The sequence below is a fragment of the Bombina bombina genome, chromosome 5 (assembly GCF_027579735.1).
Source record: "Bombina bombina isolate aBomBom1 chromosome 5, aBomBom1.pri, whole genome shotgun sequence".
Lineage (NCBI taxonomy): Eukaryota > Metazoa > Chordata > Amphibia > Anura > Bombinatoridae > Bombina > Bombina bombina.
This window is the reverse complement of record NC_069503.1, coordinates 798,090,545-798,114,520: the sequence shown is the minus strand read 5'-3', so window position 1 is coordinate 798,114,520 and position 23,976 is coordinate 798,090,545.

Below are 23,976 nucleotides of genomic sequence, written 5' to 3'. Positions count from 1 at the left end.
CAGAACAAAAGCTAGAATAACTTCCATGCCTGTTCATTTTCAGTGCCACTCAGGGTGCATACTCTTTTAACACACTATCGCCTAGATTACGAGTCTTGCGTTGGCCTTAAAAAGCAGCGTTGAGAGGTCCCAACGCAGCTTTTTAATGCCCGCTGGTATTACGAGTCTGGCAGGTACAGGTGTACCGCTCACTTTTTTTCCGCGACTCGAGCATACCGCAAATCCCCTTATGTAAATTGCGTATTCTATCTTTTTAATGGGATTTTCCTAATGCCGGTATTACGAGTCTTGGAGAAAGTGAGCGGTACAGCCTCTCCTGTCAACACTGATACCGCATTTAAAAGTCAGTAGTCAAGAGTTTTATGGGCTAACGCGGTAACATAAAACTGTTAACTAAAGTGATAAAAAGTACACTAACACCCATAAACTACCTGTTAACCCCTAAACCGAGCCCCCCCCCACATCGCAAACAGTTAACTAAAGTTTTTAACCTCTAATCTGCCGACCGGACATCGCCGCCACTTCAAAAAATATATTAACCCCTATACCGCCGCACTCCCGCTTCGCAAACACTAGTTACATTTTATTAACCCCTAATCTGCTGTCCCTAACATCGCCGACACCTACCTACATTTATTAACCCCTAATCTGGTGCCCACAACGTCGCCGCAACAATATTAAATTTATTACCCCCTAAACCTAAGTCTAACCCTAACCCTAACACCCCGTAACTTAAATATAATTTAAATAAAACAAAATAAAATTACTACAATTAAATAAATAATTCCTATTTAAAACTAAATACTTACCTATAAAATAAACCCTAAAATAGCTACAATATAACTAATAGTTACATTGTAGCTAGCTTAGGGTTTATTTTTATTTTACAGGCAACTTTGTATTTATTTTAATTAGGTAGAATAGTTACTAAATAGTTATTAACTATTTACTAGCTACCTAGCTAAAATAAATACAAATTTACGTGTAAAATAAAACAACCTAAATTACAATTACACCTAACACTACACTATAATTAAAATAATTTCCTAAATTAACTACAATTAACTACAATTAAATTAAATAAACTAAAGTATGAAAAAAACCCCCACTAAATTACAGAAAATAATAAAATAATTACAAGAATTTAAAACTAATTGCACCTAATCTAATCCCCATAATAAAATAAAAAAAGCCCCCCAAATTAAAAAAAATACCTACCCTATACTAAATTACAAATAGCCCTTAAAAGGGATTTTTGCGGGGCATTGCCTCAAAGTAATCAGCTCTATTACCTGTAAAAAATAATACAATATCCCCCAACATTAAAAACCACCACCCACACACCCAACCCTACTCTAAAACCCACCCAATCCCCCCTTAATAAAACCTAACACAAACCCCTTGAAGATCACCCTACCTTGAGATGTCTTCACCCAGCCGGGCACAAGTGGTCCTCCAGAGGGGCAGAAGTCTTCATCTGATCCAGGCAGAAGAGGACCTCCAGATGGGCAGAAGTCTTCATCCAGGCGGCATCTTCTATCTTCATCCATCCGGAGTGGAGCGGGTCCATCTTCAAGCCAGCCGACGCAGAGCATCCTCTTCTTCCGACGACTCCCGATGAATGAAGGTTCCTTTAAATTACGTCATCCAAGATGGCGTCCCTTGAATTCCAATTGGCTGATAGGATTCTATTAGCCAATCGGAATTAAGGTAGGAAAAATCCTATTGGCTGATCCAATCAGCCAATAGGATTGAGCTCGCATTCTATTGGCTGTTCCAATCAATTGGATCAGCCAATAGGATTTTTTCTACCTTAATTCCGATTGGCTGATAGAAGATGCCGCCTGGATGAAGACTTCTGCCCATCTGGAGGTCCTCGTCTGCCCGGATCGGATGAAGACTTCTGCCCCTCTGGAGGACCACTTGTGCCCGGCTGGGTGAAGACGTCTCAAGGTAGGGTGATCTTCAAGGGGGTAGTGTTAGGTTTTATTAAGGGGGTATTGGGTGGGTTTTAGAGTAGGGTTGGGTGTGTGGGTGGTAGGTTTTAATGTTGGGGGGGTATTGTATTTTTTTTTTACAGGTAATAGAGCTGATTACTTTGGGGCAATGCCCCGCAAAAAGCCCTTTTAAGGGCTATTTGTAATTTAGTATAGGGTAGGGATTTTTATTATTTTTTTTTAATTTAATTTTATTAGGGGGATTAAATTAGGTGTAATTAGTTTAAAATTCTTGAATTATTTTATTATTTTCTGTAATTTATTGGGTTTTCTTTGCATACTTTAGTTTATTTAATTTAATTGTAGTTAATTGTAGTTAATTTAGGAAATTATTTTAATTATAGTGTAGTATTAGGTGTAATTGTAATTAAGGTTAGGTTTTATTTTACAGGTAAATTTGTTTTTATTTTATCTAGGAAGTTATTAAATAGTTAATAACTATTTAATAGCTATTGTACTTAGTTAAAATAAATACAAAGTTGCCTGTAAAATAAAAATAAACTCTAAGCTAGCTACAATGTAATTATTAGTTATATTGTAGCTAGCTTAAGGTTTATTTTATAGGTAATATTGATAGGAATATTTATTTAGATTTATTTAAATTATATTTAAGTTAGGGGGGTTAGGGTTAGATTTAGGTTTAGGGGTTAATAACTTTATTATAGTGGCGGTGACGTTGGCTGCGACAGATTAGGGGTTAATACATTTAATATAGTTGCGGCGACGTTGGAATGGGCAGATTAGGGGTTAATAACTATAATGTAGATGGCAGCGATGTTGGGGGCAGCAGATTAGGGGTTCATAAGTTTAATGTAGGTGGCGGCGGTGTCCGGAGCGGCAGATTAGGGGTAAATAATATAATGCAGGTGTCAGCGATGTTGGGGGCAGCAGATTAGGGGTTAATAAGTGTAAGATTAGGGGTGTTTAGACTCGGGGTTCATGTTAGGGTGTTAGGTGTAGACATACATTTTCTTTCCCCATAGGAATCAATGGGGCTGCGTTAGGAGCTGAACGCTGCTTTTTTGCAGGTGTTAGTTTTTTTTCCAGTCGATTCTGCCCCATTGTTTCCTATGGGGAAATCGTGCACAAGCACGTTAAGCCAGCTCACCGCTATCGTAAGCAGCGCTGGTATTACAGTGAGATGTGGAGCAAAATTTTGCTCTTCACTCACTTTTTAGAGGCTAACGCCGGGTTGAAGAAAAGCTTTAATACCAGCGTTGTTTGTAGGTGAGTGGTGAGCATAAACTAAGCGTTAGCACCGCACCCCTCCTAACGCAAAACTTGTTATCTAGGTGCATGCCTTTTCACAGAGAAAAAATACCCTGTAGCATATCAGTCTGACCCTGCCCAATGACAGTTCAGCGCTGACATACCAGGCAATTCTTCTCTGAACAAGAGAAACAACAACCCCAGACGATCTATCTCAGGAGTGCTGTTCTCTTCTGATATCAGTTTGAAGACTGAAAAAAGAATATATATATGTATGTACAAATGATATGGTGATAATGAATCTATATATAAAAACTTAGGTAGGTCTGTATATATAAGTATTTTGTAGAAATAAGAGTATTGTGCAGCGTGAAAAAAAAGATTTCAGTGTACCCCTAACACTGTAGGTAATATAGAAAGCAAGAGAACAAATCAAATACACTTCTGGGCAACTAAATACAATATGAAAATAAATAATTAATCAGATCTTTCAATAATTCTTATTGGTATATTCAAGTCCTTAATGTTGACAGAGACAAGAATAGTGGAATAGATGTCTCCTTACCGGAAATTACCTCAATCATATGAGATAATGTATGGTCATATATGAGATGTTGTCCGTTCCCTCTTTGTCAGTCTGTGGTTTGTTCACATCAGGACTAGAATCTTGGGAGTTGGCAATTTCTGTCTTTCGATGCAAACTTGTGTATGGCACTTGTCTTTGTGAAACTTCCAGGATCTTTATACTGGAGCCTTGGTGTCTCTCTCGAGTATGGTACTTCTACCGGGTATCCTCAGGTCTCCGATTTCTCAGCAAAGTGTAGTGGAGGAAAAAAGAGAGTACATAGTGTAATATTGTTTATACCATTATTTTATTAAAAATAACAATAAGAAATGCACTCACATAAAGTACCCTCAATCCATCATTAGGTAAGTATTAGCACATGAATATATGTGTACACATGGGTGGTGTGTGACACTGATAGGTTCAGACAGGTTGGAGAATCAGTAAATGGTGATCAATTCACTTGAGTATATAGATGAAAGCTTTCCAAGTCTATCAATGTTTCAGTAATGATTTGGTAAAACAAATATTTTTTGTTTTTTAAAAAACAATATTTGAAAGTATTTCAAACCTCAACTTCAGATACTGGATGTGTATGTGGAGAACGCACCTAAGCAGCAAAGTAAATGTAGGGGGGGGGGGGGGGTAAGAAAGTAATACTCTATATTCCCAATAGATAATGTCAAAGTCCTGAATGAACTGAGTGACAAAAATGGGTACTGGTCCTAGGATAAGGTGTGACACGTTGAATGCTGCTGAACCACAATGTGGTATGAATAAAACAATAGGTGAACAGTATTACCTTAAAAACACCCCTGACCTAGGCTCTAAAGAGACCGACTATCTGCAGCTAGTCGGCGTGGGGGAGATAAAAAGCGCAAGGCAATAAAACATCTAGAGCCGCAATGGTATCAATAAAAGTTAATTAATACAGTTCACCACGGAGGCCGGTCACACTTGTAGTAAGTGAAAAAAACTGCACTGCCACACTTGTAGAATCCTTAACATTAAGGACTTGAATATACCAATAAGAATTATTGAAAGATCTGATTAATTATTTATTTTCATATTGTATTTAGTTGCGCGGAAGTGTATTTGATATGTTCTCTTGCTTTATATATATATATATATATATATATATATATATATATATATACATATATATATATATATATATATATATATATATAAAAAGCTTATATCAGCAATTAAGCAACAATTGAAGAATAGAAAAATTAAACTACCTACTAATGAGTAGATTATAGGAGTCGCCAACAATAACATTCCAAATAATACGATAAAAACAATCTAAGAAAAATAAAAACATGACTGTTTCATCATCTATGCCTGAGGAAACAGTAAGCCTTGCAATAAAACATTATTTTACAAAGTTGATAGCTCCAGTATTTCTTTGTGCAGTGGTGGTCTAATATGCATTTTGTATGTATGGTTTGAGGATTTCTCTTGTAGAACCCCATGATTCATTGCCAGCTGGAGTTTGCCGAAGGTAACAGCATAAACAAATTAGCCTTTTGCAGTACACTTTATACAGGGAGCAGATCACCGGAGTGCCACTCACCTGGAGACTGAGAGTACCAGCCTATGCTTATTGCATTATTGTTTTTAGTACCATCACAAAGCGTGAATCCTTTTCTTCTCTGTACTTCACATATTTGAATTTTACAAGATTACTCTGTGTGCCCCTTTTTTCCTTTTGTTTTCTATCATATTAAAGAATATCTACATAAAAAGATAAATTTTTCAAAGAATGTAAAGCTATCTCTTTGTTAGCATAAGTGTGGTTCAGGAATTAACCACTTGAATAACCTGGTGTAGGGCTGACTGTTTAATAATAACAGGTGGGACCATAGGACCCAAGAAACATAACAGGTGAGACAAATAGGGAGAACATATTCTGGCTACTAGTGTGAGAGAAATTGCTCTCATATGGGGCCTATCAGCACGGTATTGAAATATTATTGTGTCAAATTTCAATTTGCTAAAGTTAATATTTGGGACTGTGGTTGGAGTCTGACTGTAGAGGACAGATAGTTTGCTGGGGGTTTTATTTTATTTTTGGACCCTGCCAGCACAACATTTTCAGCTGGGTCTGCCCTGGTGAGTATGTTTATTGTATCAATTTTAACTGTTGCCAATTGTGGCTAGGTGTAAAAGCAGTTTGTGTCCTACACTAAGTAATTATTTTGACAACCACACATCATCCTCCATGCCACTGACAGTGGACTTAGCATTTGCACATGGGTGAGCAGCACAGTGGAACCTTTCTTAGAAGTCAGTTTACTAAAACTTTATTTAACAATAGAAAAATCTAATGCAAACTACACTGAGAGCAATAATTCCAAACTAATTAGCTGAACTCTCTATAGTATTTTACAAAGCAAAAGAATAAATATGCACTAGAAATTAACCGTAAATTAATCATTCTAATACCAAAGGAAAATATGCCTTGGTAAAAGTCTGGTCTCACTACCCAGACAGAAACTTGAAATAACAAATGATCTTAATAAAAACACGTTAATTCTAGTTGGGAGCAGAATATAATTGTAAAAATAAATATCTTTAATGCAGCTCTATTGAAAGCAGAGGCCTCATTGTAATAAGGCTGTAAGACACTGAAAATGCAGGAGACAGCAATGACAGTGTAGACAAATAACCAAATACAAAAAGCAAACTACAAAGTTGCTATGCTTACGTAAGGGATTACAAAATACAAAGACAATTCATCTTAATGTTTGACAGAGAAAACGGCATAATCAGAATACAGATGCAAAGTCCAAAAAGAAATCTGAAGTCAAATAAAAAAGTCAGTCCAAACTAAAGGATTAATCAAAAGCAAAGTCAGAGGAAACCAAGTAAAACTAGAAAATCCAAATTAAATTGTAAATTGTCAGAGTACGAAGTAGCTAGAACCCTCAATACAGCATCATGCTGCAAACAGAGAGTTTATAAGTAGTGATGTCGCGAATAGTTCGCCGGCAAATAGTTCCCGGCGAACATAGCATGTTCGCGCTCGCCACGGCGGGCGAACATATGCGATGTTCGATCTGCCCCCTATTCGTCATCATTGAGTAATACTTTGACCCTCTACCTCACAGTCAGAAGACACATTCCAGCCAATCAGCAGCAGACACTCCCAGACCCTCCTACCTCCTGGACAGCATCCATTTTAGATTCATTTGGAAGCTCATTCTTAGTGAGAGGAGGGACAGTGTAGCTGCTGCTGATTTAATAGGGAAATTGATAGCTAGGCTAGTGTATTCAGTGTCCACTACAGTCCTGAAGGACTCATCTGATCTCTGCTGTAAGGACAGCACCCCAAAAAGCCCTTTTTAGGGCTAGAACATCAGTCTGTTTTTTTTTTCTGTGTAATCTAATTGCAGTTGCCTGCCTGCCAAGCCATTTGCCCAGTGCCACCACTCATATCTGGTTTAACAGTAGTGTAAATTATAAAAAAAAAATATTTTTTTGACTGTGAAACAACAGTCTGCTAGTGTAATCTAATTGCAGTTGCCTGCCTGCCAGCGTGTGTGCCAGGCCCACTTGCCCAGTGCCACCACTCATATCTGGTGTAACAGTAGTGTAAATTTAAAAAAAAAAACTTTTTTGACTGTGAAACATCAGTCTGCTAGTGTAATCTAATTGCAGTTGCCTGTCTGCCAGCGTGTGTGCCAGGCCCACTTGTCCAGTGCCACCACTCATATCTGGTGTAAAAGTAGTGTAAATTTAAAAAAAAAAAACCTTTTTTGACTGTGAAACATCAGTCTGCTAGTGTAATCTAATTGCAGTTGCCTGCCAGCGTGTGTGCCAGGTTCACAGCGTATACTGTGCCCACTTGCCCAGTGCCACCACTCATATCTGGTGTAACAGTAGTGTAAATTTAAAAAAAAACTTTTTTGACTGTGAAACATTAGTTTGCTAGTGTAATTTAATTGCAGTTGCCTGCCTGCCAGCGTGTGTGCCAGGCTCACAGCGTATACTGTGCCCACTTCCCTAGTGCCACCACTCATATCTGATGTAACAGTAGTGTACATTTAAAAAAAAAAAAAACTTTTTTGACTGTGAAACATCAGTCTGCTAGTGTAATCTAATTGCAGTTGCCTGCCTGCCTGCCTGCCTGCCAGCGTGTGTGCCAGGCCCACTTGCCCAGTGCCACCACTCATATCTGGTGTAACAGTAGTGTAAATTTTAAAAAAAAAACTTTTTTGACTGTAAAACATCAGTCTGCTAGTGTAATCTAATTGCAGTTGCCTGCCTTGCAGCATGTGTGTGAGGCTCACAGCGTATACTGTGCCCACTTTCCCAGTGCCACCACTCATATCTTTTTTAACCCCTTAAGGACCAAGGCCATTTTTCAATTTCTTTCCCTGAAGGACCAGGGCTATTTTTAAATTTCTGCGGTGTTTGTGTTTAACTGTAATTTTCCTCTTACTCATTTACTGTACCCATACATATTATATACCGTTTTTCTCGCCATTAAATGGACTTTCTAAAAATACCATTATTTTCATCATATCTTATCATTTACTTTAAAAAAATGATAAAATATTAGGTAAAAATGGAAAAAAACACACTTTTTCTAACTTTGACCCCCACAATCTGTTACACATCTACACTCACCAAAAAACACCCATGCTAAATAGTTTCTACATTTTGTCCTGAGTTTAGAATACCCAATGTTTACATGTTCTTTGTTTTTTTTTATAGGGCCATAAATACAAGTACACTTTGCTATTTCCAAACCACTTTTTTTCAAAATTAGGAATCCCTGATTAACCCTTGACATGTATATATTTTTTTTTAGAAGACATCCCAAAGTATTGATGTAGGCCCATTTTGGTATATTTCATGCCACCATTTCACCACCAAATGCGATCAAATAAAAAAAAATTGTTCACTTTTTCCCAAATATTTTCACAAACTTTAGGTTTCTCACTGAAATTATTTACAAACAACTTGTGCAATTATGGCATAAATGGTTGTAAATGCTTCTCTGGGATCCCCTTTGTTCAGAAATAGCACTTTGGCGTTGCTTTTTTGTAATTAGAAGGCCGCTAAATGCCACTGCGCATCACACGTGTATTATGCCCAGCAGTGAAGGGGTTAATTAGGGAGCATGTAGGGAGCATCTAGGGTTAATTTTAGCTATAGTGCAGTGTAGTAGACAACCCCAAGTATTGATCTAGGCCCATCTTGGTATATTTCATGCTACCATTTCACCGCTAAATGCGATCAAATAAAAAAAACTTAAAATTTTTCACAATTTTAGGTTTCTCACTGAAATTATTTACAAACAACTTTTGCAAGTATGGCATAAATGTTTGTAAATGCTTCTCTGGGATCCCCTATGTTCAGAAATAGCAGACATATATGGCTTTGGCGTTGCTTTTTGGTAATTATAAGGCCGCTAAATGCCGCTGCGCACCACACGTGTTTTATGCCCAGCAGTGCAGGGGTTAATTAGGTCGCTTGTAGGGAGCTTGCAGGGTTAATTTTAGCTTTAGCATAGAGATCAGCCTCCCACCTGACACATCACACCCCAGGATCCCTCCGAAACAGATCTCTTCCCTCCCCCATCCCACAATTGTTCCCGCCATCTTAAAAACTGGTAAAAAGTCTGCCAGTACTAAAATAAAAGGTATATTTAAAATTTAATAAAAAAATTGTATAGCATATTTACATATGCAGCTGTGTAGGATCCCCCCTTAGCCCCCAACCTCCCTGATCCCCCCCCCAAACAGCTCTCTAACCCTCCACCTCTACCTTACTGGGAGCCATCTTGGGTACTGGCAGCTGTCTGCCAGTACCCAGTTTGCAAATAAAAATGTTTTTTTTTTTATTTATTTTTTTAAAAAAATTCCTTTTTTCTGTTGTGTAGCTTCCCCCCCACAGACCAATCCCCCACCCACTCCCAGATCCCTTAGATTTACTTTTGTTAGGGATTTTATCCCCCCTTAATGCCACATATATCAAATGTTTTTTCTGTAGTGTAGCAGATCCCACCTGCGGCACCCCGTGCATGCGCGCGCTCCCGACAACCACACCCCTGATCCCGCCCCCTCTCTCTTCAGTCTTTCATCGATGGCTGCCCACCCGCCTTTCACGGTCCGCTCCCACCCACCAACGATTGCGGCCATCGATGCCGGTGCAGAGAGGGCCACAGAGTGGCTCTCTCTGCATTGGATGGGGGGAAAAATGTTATTGCAGGATGCCTCGATATTGAGGCATCACTGCAATAACCGTAAAGGGGCTCGCTTCCAGCCGCTTTAATCCCCAAAGTCGTACAGGGTACGTCGCTGGTCTTTAAAGACCAGGTTGTGTGTGACGTACCCTGTACGACTCGTGTCGTTAAGGGGTTAATAGTAGTGTAAGTGTACATTTAAAAAAAAAAAAAAAGTTTTTGGACTGTGAAACATCAATCTGCTTTTTTGTGTCAGGCTCACAGCGTATACTGTGCCCACTTGCCCAGTGCCACCACTCATATCTTGTTTAATAGTAGTGTAAGTGTACATTTTAAAAAATAAAAACTTTTTGGACTGTGAAACATCAGTCTGCTTTTTTGTGTCAGGCTCACAGTGTATACTGTGCCCACTTGCCCAGTGCCACCACTCATATCTTGTTTAATAGTAGTGTAAGTGTACATTTAAAAAAATAAAAACTTTTTGGACTGTGAAACATCAGTCTGCTTTTTTTGTGTCAGGCTCAAAGCATATACTGTGCCCACTTGCCCAGTGCCACCACTCATATCTTGTTTAATAGTAGTGTAAGTGTACATTTAAAAAAAAAATGACAAGCAGAGGCAGGCCACCCCGCAGGTTCCGTCGTGGTCATGGTGCTGTGATTCCCTTTGGCCCTAGAATAATGCCCAGTGTTCAGAGACCACGTACCATGAACTCGAAAAGTTCTGAGGACATAGTTGACTTTTTAACACAGGACACACAATCTTCTAAAGCTTCCACTCCGAACCTTGACGCACCATCCTCCTCCAGCTTATCTTCGGGCAGCACCTCTCAAGTTACCACTCGCCCACCTGCCGCCACCACCAACACTAGCACCACAGCTGCTTCACTTGATTTGTCAGAGGAGTTATTTACACATCAGTTGGAAGAAATGAGTGATGCGCAACCATTATTGCCAGAGGATGTAGATAACAGGGATATGTCTCAGTCAGGAAGCATTACACACATGGACGTACGGTGTGATGATGATGATGTTGTACCCGCTGCGGGAGTTTGGTCTGTCACTGTGAAGCGGGCGTAACCCTTACACTACCTGATTGATACAACATCATACCTAATGTTTTAAAGCACGTTATTCCAAACAATTTAGGAATGTTAGGTGATTTATGCCCTTTATGGATTAAAACCAGACTCTGCATCAACTATGTAATTTTCCGTGGGAGTTTTGCCATGGTTCCCCCTCCGGCATGCCACAGTCCAGGTGTTAGTACCCTTGAAACAACTTTGCCATCACTATTGTGGCCAGAAAGAGTCCCTGTGGGTTTTAAAATTCGCCTGCCCATTGAAGTCTATGGCGATTTGCCCGGTTTGCCGGTTCGCGAACTTTTGCAGGAGTTCGCGTTCGCAGTTTGTGAACCCAAATTTTTAGGTTCGCAACATCACTACTTATAAGGACTACTATAATTAAAGGGATATACAACCCAGAATTATTATTGTATGATTCATATACATCATGCAATTTTAACAACTTTCTAATTTACTTCTGTTATATATTTTTCTTTGTTTTCTTGGTATCTTTTGTTGAAAAGCAGGGACGTATGCTTAGGAGCCAGCCCATTTCTGGGGCACTATATGGCAGCAGTTTTGCAAGAATGTTATCCATTTGCAAGAGCACTAGATGGCTCTATTTTCTGCCATGTAGGGCTCCAGATGCCTACCTAGGTATCTCTTCCATACAGAATATCATAGGAAAAAAGCAAATTTGATAATATAAGTAAATTGGGAACTTTTAAAAATTGGAATTCTCTGTCTGAATTACAAAATCATTTTTTTTGTTTCATATCCTTTCAAGGTGTAATTAATCTTCTAGATGTACACATTACTCAAAAGAGGAGGCGATAACACAGCTGGAAGGAAAAATAAAAAATACTGATAATAAAGTACAATGTGTGAAAAGTATAATATATTTAATTCTGTAAGTCTTACTTTATAGACACATAATGAAAACACAGATTATGCATAAAAGAGATATTAATAAAAAAGTAAAAAAAACTTTAAAAAAGACTTCAAAAGATGAGACGTCTCCCAACAAATAACTCATAGTGAAAACTTGAGATTACCCCTCAAAGAAGAAATACATATATTGGTATAAAGGCAAAATATCAACCGTCCATTTAAGGATCCCTGTGAGCTTAGAAAGTGGCTGTCAAAGCACAAAAGGATTTACAGAAATGTCAATTAAACAATACCGCTTGTATCACCAGTCACCAGAAAGGTCAGCTTATTAGAGACATAGGGCTAGATTTATCAAAGCCCTTCTCCTATAATTACTTCTAAAATAACTCATGCAAACTGATCGTAATATTCATCAAAGCACTCTACGCCTATAATTGCGCAAATCAGAAAGAAACCTCTTTGCACTCAGCGTGCATTCGCCTAGGCGCACAGGCGCACTCCCGAGTGCTACAATTTACATTAGTAATAGGCGCAATTTAACAGCCCGACCTACAAATACTCCCAGTTTCTTATTTATCATTGCTTTGCGCCGATAGGGAACTGCAATTTCGGCTTCAATTGCGTGTTGAATATTTTGCCATGCATCTTGTGATGCAGTACTTTCTTCTTTTAACTAATTTTTCAAAGGCTCAGCGTCAAGAAGAGACTGTTATTGCCAGTAATTTGCGCTTCCATTGGCGCATATGGGTACCAACAGTTATACATATAGATCAATATTTTAATATATTTATTTTTTGCGATCTTAAATTATCATTATATATAAAAAAACAGCACAGAAACATTATATAATATAAATATAAGCTAAATTTCTCTAGTAAGGTGTATCCAGTCCACGGATCATCCATTACTTGTGGGATATTCTCATTCCCAACAGGAAGTTGCAAGAGGAAACCCACAGCAGAGCTGCAATATAGCTCATCGCCTAACTGTCATAGCCAGTCATTCTCTTGCAACTCTCAACAAGCAAAGAGGTCGTAAGAGAGAGTGGTTAAATATAGCTAGTTTATTTTCTTCAATCAAAAGTTTGTTATTTTTAAATAGTACCGGAGTTGTGCTATTTTATCTCAGGCAGTAAATAGACGAAGAATCTGCCTGAGGTTTCTATGATCTTAGCAGGTTGTAACTGAGATCCATTGCTGTTCTCACATATGTCTGAGGGGATTACACAAATGAGGTAAAACTTCAGCGAGGTATGTGCAGTTATAATTTTTTCTAGCGATGGAAAACACTAGAAAATGCTGCTGATACCGGATTAATGTAAGTTAAGCCTGAATACAGTGATTTAATAACGACTGGTATCATGCTTACTCCCAGGGGTAATACCCTTATGATATTTACAATATAAAACGTTTGCTGGCATGTTTAATCGTTTTTATATATATTTTGGTGATAAAACTTTATTGGGGCCTAGTTTTTTCCACATGGCTGGCTTAAATTTTGCCTAGAAACAGTTTCCTGAGGCTTTCCACTGTGTTACTATGAGTGGGAGGGGCCTATTTTAACGTGTTTTTTTTGTGCAGTTAAAATTACAAACTGTGACATCCAGCTTCCCTCTGGAGTTCCCTGTATGCTATAGGACATCTCTAAAGGGCCCAAAGGCTTTCCAAAGTCGTTTATTGGGGAAGGTAGGGCTACAGCTTGCTGTGGCAGTGGGTTGTGACTGTTAAAAAACATCTATTTCGTTTTTTTATCCGTTTTTTGAACTAAGGGGTTAATCATCCATTTGCAAGTGGGTGCAATGCTCTGCTAGTCTATTACATACACTGTAAAAAATTTGTATGATTTACTGCATTTTTTCACTGTTTTTCACTGTTTTTCAAAATCTGACAAAATTTGTTTCTCTTAAAGGCACAGTACCATTTTTTATATTTGCTTGTTAACTTGATTTAAAGTGTTTTCCAAGCTTTCTAGTCTCATGGCTAGTCTGTATAAACATGTCTGGAACCCCCTCTTAGAATGTGTACCAAATGTACTGATTTCATTTTAGGCAATGAAGATAATTTTCTGTCTTTTAAAAATTTTTATCACCAGAGGAATCTGATAAGGGGGAAGTTATGCAGACTAACTTTCCTAACGTGTCAGACCATTTGACTCCCGCTTAAGGGACTCACGCTCAAATGGCGCCAAGTACATCTAGGGCGCCCATAGCGTTTACTTTACAAGACATGGCGGCAGTCATGGATAATACACTGTCAGCGGTATTAGCCAGACTGAATGTTTGGTAGGTTTAGACTGTCTAGCTGGTGGGGAATCTAGCACACCTGAAGTAAACTTTATTCCAAAGTTTAAAGAGTTATAGTTAGTTGTAGTAGGTGGCGCAAAACAAGTTGCTATTCCCAATGTGTCTTACTGTAAATATGTGTGATAATATGTGGGCTCAATATATGTTAATGTTTTGATGAGTCCTAATTTTATATTCTCTTTTGGAAAAAATGGATGTCGAAACTATTTAAGAAATAAATATGATCCTTTATTTGATTATGGTAAATTTACCCAATAGTAGTGATGCTAAAAGTACAGTTAAACAAAAATTATTACAATTCCTTCAAAGTTTAAAAAATGACACCGGTGTCTCTATGTATAAAAATATAAAAATGTACATAATATATAAAAAATAAATTAAATTAAAATAATAACGTTGAAATCTTATAATTTATACAGTTTTGGGTTTATCACAAGTTGTAATTTCTAACAGAATGTTTGTAGATACAATTTTATAGTGGATAAAACAATAGTTGCTGTATAGTTCATATAGGATACTTTGTTTCAAGTTCAGCTATGCAATTGAGTTTGAGATCTTATCTTAGGCAACTATATATCAAATGTAGAGGTATGTTGGTGCGATTTTTATCACACTATAATATAAGTATACAAATTAGTACCTTGAAGTGTATCTGTTTGATATCACTTTTGTGAGATAATTGCGGTTAAATATACGCCGCTATGCCAGTGTTTTGATTAAGTTTCAAGATCAAGCTGGTGGCAGTTCTATATGAGCTGCTGGCGGTTAAATAAATGCCGCTTTGGTTTCCTCTTATTAGGTGGACTTATCTGTTTGCTGCGAGAAAATTCACTTTTATATAAGTGTTTGGGTAGTTGTCGTGGCCGCTCAGTTACCTTATCCTTTGTCGGTCAGTGACCGATCGCGCTCTTAAGGGTTTCTTGGTGGGATCTTCGTTGCGGTTAAGTGCTAACCGTTTGCTGATGTTTTTTTAACTATCTCCGTTTTTTCTATTCTGTGGCTTGTCTGTCGGTCAGTGACCGATCACGATGGTATGGTTGTTGGATAACCTCCTGATGTGGAATTTTTGCGTGCCTTTCCGGTCTGTTGTTCCCAGGTTTCTTAGATGTCGGTCAGTGACCGATCTGGGTGCTGAAATGTGGTTGTTGGGATAAGTAGAAAGTTTGTAGGATAAGTAGAAAAAGGATTTCTAGTTATCAATGTGATCTTTGCGGTTAAATATATGCCGCTCAGTGGGAACTTGAATATTTCAACTGGGTATAGCTGGTATTCACTTTGTCTTCTCAAATCCTGTGCAGGTGTGCTCTGGTATCAACATGTTTCGGCTGGACAGCCTTTTTCAAGATATTTATTTCTTAAATAGTTTCGACATCCATTTTTTCCAAAAGAGAATATAAAATTAGGACTCATCAAAACATTAACATATATTGAGCCCACATATTATCACACATATTTACAGTAAGACACATTGGGAATAGCAACTTGGTATTAGCCAGACTACCTGAACTTAGAGGTAAGCAAGATAGCTCTGGGGTGAGACAAAATGCAGAGCATACTGACGCTTTAAGAACCATGTCTGATACTGCCTCGCAATATGCAGAAGCTGAGGAAAGAGAGCTTCAGTCAGTGGGTGATGTTAATGACTCAGGAAGATACCTGATTCTAATATTTCTACATTTAAATTTAAGCTTGTACACCTCTGCGTGTTGCTTAGGGAGGTTTTAGCTGCTCTGAATGACTGTGATTCCATTGCAGTGCCAGAGAAATTGTGTAGGCTGGATAAATACTTGCAGTGCTGGTGTGTACTGATGTTTTTCCAATACCTAAAAGGTTTACAAAAATTATTAATAAGGAATGGGATAGACCAGGTGTGCCGTTCTCTTCCCCTCCTATTTTTAGAAAAATGTTTCCAATAGACGCCACCACACGGGACTTATGGCAGACAGTCCTTAAGGTGGAGGGAGCAGTTTCTACTCTAGCAAAGCCTACTACTATCCCTGTCGAGGACAGTTGTGCTTTTTTAGATCCAATGGATAAAAAATTAGAAGGTTACCTTAAGAAAATATTTATTCAACAAGGTTTTATCCTACAGCCCCTTGCATGCATTGCCCCTGTCACTGCTGCTGCGGCGTACTGGTTTGAGTCTCTGGAAGAGGCTTTACAGGTAGCGACTCCATTGGATGACATACTTGGCAAACTTAGAGCACTTAAGCTAGCCAATTCTTTTATTTCTGATGCCATTGTTCATTTGACTAAACTAACGGCTAAGAATTCTGGTTTTGCTATACAGGCGCGCAGAGCGCTATGGCTTAAATCATGGTCAGCTGACGTGACTTCAAAATCTAAGCTACTTAACACTCCCTTCAAGGGTCAGACCCTATTCGGGCCTGGTTTGAAGGAGATTATTTCTGATATCACTGGAGGAAAAGGTCATGCCCTTCCTCAGGACAGGTCCAAATCTAGGGCCAAACAGTCTAATTTTCGTGCCTTTCAAAATTTCAAGGCAGGTGCGGCATCAACTTCCTCTAATAATAAACAAGAGGGAACTTTTGCTCAATCTAAGACGGTCTGGAGACCAAACCAGACCTGGAAAAAGGTAAGCAGGTCAAAAAAGCCTGCTGCTGCCTCTAAGACAGCATGAAGGAACGGCCCCCTATCCAGTAATGGATCTAGTAGGGGGCATTACTTTCGCCCAGGCGTGGGCAAGAGATGTTCAGGATCCCTGGGCGTTGGAAATTATATCCCAGGGATATCTTCTGGACTTCAAAGCTTCCCCCCCAAAAGGGAGATTTCACCTTTCACAATTATCTGCACACCAGATAAAGAGAGAGGCATTCTTACACTGTGTAAGAGACCTCCTAGTTATGGGAGTGAACAGGAACAGGGTTTTTACTCAAATCTGTTTGTGGTTCTCAAAAAAGAGGGAACCTTCAGACCAATTTTGGATCTAAAGATCTTAAACAAATTCCTCAAAGTTCCGTCGTTCAAGATGGAAACTATTCGTAGCATCCTACCACTGATCCAGGAGGGTCAATATATGACTACAGTGGATCTAAAGGATGCTTATCTTCACATTCCAATACACAAAGATCATCATCGGTTTCTCAGGTTTGCCTTTCAAGACAGGCATTACCAGTTGTAGCTTTTCCCTTTGGATTAGCTACAGCCCCAAGAATCTTTACAAAGGTTCTAGGGTCGCTTATGGCGGTCCTAAGGCCGCGGGGCATAGCAGTAGCCCCTTATTTAGACGACATCCTGATACAGGCGTCAAACTTCCAAATTGCCAAGTCTCATACGGACGTAGTACTGGCATTTATGAGGTCGCATGGGTGGAAAGTGAATGAGGAAAAGAGTTCTCTATCCCCACTCACAAGAGTTTCCTTTCTAGGGACTCTGATAGTTTCTATAGAAATGAAAATTCACCTGACGGAGTCCAGGTTATAAAAGCTTCTAAATTCCTGCCGGGTTCTTCATTCCATTCCGCGCCCTTCGGTGGCTCAGTGCATGGAAGTAATCGGCTTAATGGTAGCGGCAATAGACATAGTGCCGTTTGCACGCTTACATCTCAGACCGCTGCAACTATGCATGCTCAATCAGTGGAGCGGGATTACACAGATTTGTCCCCTCAACTGAATCTGGACCAAGAGACCAGGGATTCTTTTCCCTGGTAGCTATTTCGGGTCCATCTGTCCAAAAGTATGACCTTTCGCAGGCCAGATTGGACAATTGTAACAACAAATGCCAGCCTTCTAGGTTGGGGTGCAGTCTGGGACTCCCTGAAGGCTCAGGGATCGTGGACTCAGGAGGAGTCTCTCCTTCCAATAAATATTCTGGAACTAAGAGAGATATTCAAGGCTCTTCTGGCTTGGCCTCAGTTAGCAACTCTGAGGTACATTAGATTTCAGTCGGACAACATCACGACTGTAGCTTACATCAACCATCAAGGGGGAACAAGAAGTTCCCTAGAGATGTTAGAAGTTCAAAAATAATTTGCTGGGCAGAGATTCACTCTTGCCACCTATCAGCTATCCATATCCCAGGTGTAGAGCACTGGGAGGCGGATTTTCTAAGTCGTCAGACTTTTCATCCGGGAGAGTGGGAACTCCATCCGTAGGTATTTGCACAACTGATTCATCGTTGGGGCAAACCAGAACTGGATCTCATGGCGTCTCGCCAGAACGCCAAGCTTCCGTGTTACAGATCCAGGTCCAAGGATCCCAAGGCGACACTGATAGATGCTCTTGCAGCGCCCTGGTCTTTCAACCTGGCTTATGTGTTTCCACCGTTTCCTCTGCTCCCTCGACTGATTGCCAAGATCAAGCAGGAGAGAGCATCAGTGATTCTGATAGCACCTGCGTGGCCACGCAGGACCTGGTATGCAGATCTAGTCGACATGTCATCCTTTCCACCATGGTCTCTGCCTCTGAGACAGGACCTTCTATTCAGGGTCCTTCCAACCATCCAAATCTAATTTCTCTGCGGCTGACTGCCTAGAGATTGAACGCTTGATTTTATCAAAGCGTGTCTTCTCCGAGTCAGTTATTGATACCTTAATACGGGCATGAAAGCCTGTCACCAGGAAAATTTATAATAAGGTATGGCGTAGATATCTTTATTGGTGTGAATCCAAGGGTTACTCATGGAGTAAGGTCAGGATTGCTAGGATATTATCTTTTCTCCAAGAAGGTTTGGAAAAAGGATTGTCAGCTAGTTAAGCGTCTGGCAGATGTTCCAGACGTTCAGGCATTTTGTCAGGCTTTAGTTAGAATCAAGCCTGTGTTTAAACCGGTTGCTCCACCATGGAGCTTAAACTTGGTTCTTAAGGTTCTTCAAGAAGTTCCGTTTGAACCTCTTCATTCCATAGATATCAAACTTTTATCTTGGAAAGTCCTTTTTTTGGTAGCTACTTCCTCGAGTCGTAGAGTCTCCGAGTTATCTGCCTTACAATGTGATTCTCCTTATCTGATTTTTCATACGGATAAGGTAGTCCTGCGTACCAAATCTGGGTTTTTACCTAAGGTGGTATCTAACAAGAATATCAATCAAGAGATTGTTGTTCCATCCTTGTGTTTCACAATCTGGACGTGGTCCGTGCTTTAAAGTTTTTACTTACAAGCTACTAAAGATTTTCGTCAAACATCTGCTTGGTTTGTTGTCTTCTCTGGACAGAGGAGAGATCAAAAGGCTTCGGCAACCTCTCCTTTTTGGCTAAGAAGCTTAATCCGCTTAGCCTATGAGACTGCTGGACAGCAGCCTCCTGAAAGGATTACAGCTCATTTCACTAGAGCTGAGGCTTCCACTTGGGCCTTTAAAAATGAGTCTTCTTTTGAACAGATTTGCAAGGCAGCGACTTGGTCTTCGCTTCATACTTTTTCAAAATTTAGCAAATTTGATACTTTTGCTTCTTCGGAGGCTATATTTGGTAAAAAGATTTTACAGGCATTGTTTCCTTCCATTTAAGTTCCTGCCTTGTCCCTCCCTTCATCCGTGTACTTTAGCTTTGGTATTGGTATCCCACAAGTAATGGATGATCCGTGGACTGAATACACCTTACAAGAGAAAACACAATTTATGCTTACCTGATAAATGTTTTTCTCTTGTGGTGTATCCAGTCCACGGCCCACCCTGTCATTTTAAGGCAGGTAATTTTTAAATTTAAACTACAGTAACCACTGCACCCTATGGTTCCTCCTTTCTCGGCTTGTTTTCGGTCGAATGACTGGCTATGACAGTTAGGGGAGGAGCTATATTGCAGCTCTGCTGTGGGTTTCCTCTTGCAACTTCCTGTTGGGAATGAGAATATCCCACAAGTAATGGATGATCCGTGGACTGGATACACCACAAGAGAAATACATTTATCAGGTAAGCATAAATTGTGTTATTAAAGGGACACTGTAGTCAGAAAAAAATGTATCATAGACTAATAATAAGTACTGAAATAAATACATTTATAATGCCCTTCATGTTTTAAATACTTATCGTTTATCAGATATTTGTCCACAAATATTTTATTCTTTCCAAACCCACTCCGTTACTAGCTGTTATCATTTTCCAATCCGTGCTGAGAACCCAGGTTACAAAATGGCGAGCGTTAACAGATATGCGCATGCGCAATATACTGCAACGTCATTGAATACATCACTCTCTCCAGATCGGTTTTTTGAAGCAGTAGACCCGCTCTATCGATCTCGTAGTGGGAGATTTGGATGCGCTGTTCTGGGACATAGTTAAAAGTTTATTAGTATAAATAAATATTATTTCTATATATTATTTTAATATCATGATATTATTTATGTGCAATGATATTAAAATCTATTCTTTTTGTGTATAGTTATAAATATATGTTATATGAATGCCTGGATAACCGATCAGATGGATTGAGATGAAAAATGCGCAGCCGTGAATATTAGTCAGTTTAGATTTAGAAGGTTCAGTCACGCATGCGCTACTGAAAGAATCAAATTGCGCATACGCAATAGACATATAATTATATGCGAAAAGTAAACGTCTGATTGGTTGATGTTTTGGGATATGTACTGCCCATATTGGAGGGCGGGATAGAGTGACGTCATAAAGGAATAATAAAAATCGATTATATGGCGTTATGCAGCTTCGTTTTTGAATTACAGTAGGTCAATTTAATTTTATATATGTATATATTTCTAAATGTGGGTTTAGTTTGGGGATAAAAAATGAAAATTTAGTTATCCTTTAACTTAAAAACACTTTTTTAATAATCAAAACATGGCGGCGTAAATATTTATAGGGATGTACTGTGATAAATAGGGAGTAAATAGAGAGTAAATGCCGTTTCCGACAGGCGAAATTTATCATTATTACGCCCAGCTCGCCTGCACAAAGTTACCTCTATTTTTATGATAAATTCAGGCGCACATGTGCGCTTCTCCGAAGGCGAGCTGGGGCGCAGTTACAGGTGAAGCACATACAGAATTCGCCTAGCCTTTGATAAATCTAGCCCATAATAGCGGTAGGAGCAAGGCCATTACATTGCGGTCTATGGAAACTGTGTGTTCCCAGTAAATATATATTTGTATTTGCTTATATACATATATATTGATGTGTATATACACATATTAACACATAAATATATATATGTATATAATCATATACATATATATTTAAATTTGCTGCCATCGCTGCGCTACTTAACCCCTTCGCTGCACTTAGGTCCTGATGCCGTCTCTGACGGCATCAGAACAAGGCTCCCTTTGGAGCCTATGGAACTGCGCTCTCATGAGAGCAATGCTTCCCAGCAATGTGAATGCAAATTCACATTGCTGACAACTTGTAATACCAGCCCACATTAGCGTGCGCTGGTATTACAAAGTGGAGGGCAAATATCGCTTTCATGAAGGGATATTTAGTGCTCAACTTGTATTCTGGTCCATAATGTTCTCCATATATACAACTGTAAGTTTATAGCCACTGTCTTCTGCAGGATATTGATATCCAGTACACAAAATATTGTTACTAAAAAGGAAAAACACACCAAAATGAAAAACGTATTTATTTTATTAACAAACTTAAAGTACACAACATACTGTTTCATAGTATAATACATGTATATAAAACACACCACATACAAATGCATAGTATACCAACAAACCCCTTAGCTCCTGTAGGTTTATTAATGCTTTTTTTTTTTTTTTTATTAACAATGGTCATGGCATACATACGCCCAGATTTAGAGTTTTGCGGCCGAAGGGGTGCGTTAGCTACGCATGTTTTTTTTCTAGCGCTGCTTCTGAAAAAAACGCTGGTATTTAGAGTTCTCTGAAGGGCTGCGTTAGGCTCCAAAAAGGGAGCGTAAAGGCATATTTACCGCCACTTCAACCCTCAATACCAGCGTTGATTACGGTAGCGGCTAGCTGGAAAAACGTGCTCGTCCACGATTCCCCCATAGGAAACAATGGGGCAGTTTGTTCTGAAAAAAACCTAACACCTGCAAAAAAGCAGCGTTAAGCTCCTAACGCAGTCCCGTTGTTTCCTAATACCCTAACATGTACCCTGAGTCTAAACACCCCTAACCTTAAACTTATTAACCCCTAATCTGCCGCCCCCGCTATCGCTGACACCAGCATTATATTATTAACCCCTAATCTGCCACTCCGGACACCGCCGCAACCTACATTATACCTATGTATCCCTAATCTACTGCCCCTAACATCGCCGACACCTATATTATATTTATTAACCCCTAATCTGCCCCCCAACGTCACCGCTACTTTACCTACACTTATTAACCACTAATCTGCCGACCGGACCTCGCCGCTACTCTAATAAAGTTATCAACCCCTAAACCGCCGCACTCCCGCCTCTCAAACCCTATAATAAATAGTATTAACCCCTAATCTGCCCTCCCTAACATTGCCGCCACCTAACTTCAAGTATTAACCCCTAATCTGCCGACAGGACCTCGCCGCTACTGTAATAAATGTATTAACTCCTAAAGCTAAGTCTAACCCTAACACCCCCCTAAATTAAATATAATTTTAATCTAACGAAATAAATTAAATATTATTAACTAAAGTATTCCTATTTAAAACTAAATACTTACCTGTAAAATAACCCTAAACTAGCTACAATATAACGAATAATTATATTGTAGCTATTTTAGGATTTATATTTATTTTACAGGCAACTTTGTATTTATTTTAACTAGGTACAATAGCTATTAAATAGTTATTTACTATTTAATAGCTACCTAGTTAAAATAATTACAAAATTACCTGTAAAATAAATCCTAACCTAAGATACAATTAAACCTAACACTACACTATCATTAAATAAATTAAATAAATAACCTACAATTAAATAAACTAAACTAAATTACAAAAAACAAACAAACACTAAATTACAAAAATAAAAAAAGATTACAAGAATTTTAAGCTAATTACACCTACTCTAAGCCACCTAATAAAATAATAAAGCCCCCCAAAATAAAAAAATGTCCCTACCCTAATCTAAATTGCAAAAGTTAACAGCTCTATTACCAGCCCTTAAAAGGGCTTTTTGCGGGGCATGCCCCAAAGTAATCAGCTCTTTTGCCTGTAAAAAAACCCCACAATACCACCCCCCAACATTACAACCCACCACCCACATACCCCTACTCTAACCCAAACCCCATTAAATAAAGCTAACACTACCCCCCTGAAGATCTCCCTACCTTGAGTTGTCCTCCGGGCCGAAGTCTTCATCCAATGGGGCAGAAGAGAACATCCAGACCGGCAGAAGTCTTCATCCTATCCGGGCAGAAGAGGACATCTGGACCGGCAGACATCTTCATCCAAGCGTCATCTTCTATCTTCATCCATCCGACGAGGAGCGGCTCCATCTTCAAGACCTCCGGCGCGGAACATCCTTCTTGACCGACGACTAGACAACGAATGAAGGTTCCTTTAAGCGACGTCATCCAAGATGGCGTCCCTCGAATTCCAATTGGCTAATAGGATTCTATCAGCCAATCAGAATTAAGGTAGGAAAAATCTGATTGGCTGATTGAATCAGCCAATCGGATTCAAGTTCAATCTGATTGGCTGATCCAATCAGCCAATCAGATTGAGCTTGCATTCTATTGGCTGATCGTATAGATATCCTATCAGCCAATCGGAATTCGAGGGACGCCATCTTGGATGACGTCACTTAAAGGAACCTTCATTAGTCGCCGGTCAAGAAGGATGTTCCGCACTGGAGATCTTGAAGATGGAGCCGCTCCTCGTCGGATGGATG